The sequence below is a fragment of the Mercenaria mercenaria genome, chromosome 19, assembly GCF_021730395.1.
Source record: "Mercenaria mercenaria strain notata chromosome 19, MADL_Memer_1, whole genome shotgun sequence".
NCBI lineage: Eukaryota > Metazoa > Mollusca > Bivalvia > Venerida > Veneridae > Mercenaria > Mercenaria mercenaria.
In genome coordinates this window covers 12,702,850-12,703,358 of record NC_069379.1, presented here as the reverse complement: position 1 = coordinate 12,703,358, position 509 = coordinate 12,702,850, and positions in this window count along the sequence as shown.

Genomic DNA, 509 nt, shown 5'->3' with positions numbered 1-509 from the left:
TGTCGAATTTGATATATTTTATCATTTGTTTATTGTGCGCGTAATATATGAAACTCATAAATTTTCAGGATAAAATCTACAGAAATCTTGAAATAAAAAGCTCATTAATTTGCATAAACTCACATTTCAGATTAATTTCTTAGTTTTACTAGTCAGAAATTGATGCCTTACCGACTGGACAATGAAAGTTAGTTGATTCCTGTTCTGCCTCGAAATGGGTTACTCTGATGTTGTCCATGGGAAAATTTAATATATACAGACTTAAAGATTAAACAGGTTAAAATTGTCTTTTTTAAGGCTTTTACTGTCATATGAATTCAGAAGTGAGAACAGCTCTGCAGTAATTAATGTATTTCGTAGTTTATAAAATCATTCAGATACCTCAAATACATTTGATACAGGAAGAAAAGAAATCGCAGCTTCTAATCAATCTTAAAGAAATAACTGTTGTAGCTTAATCGTGACGAGACTTATTTGATTTTTAAAACTCATCCGCAGTTCAATTAATT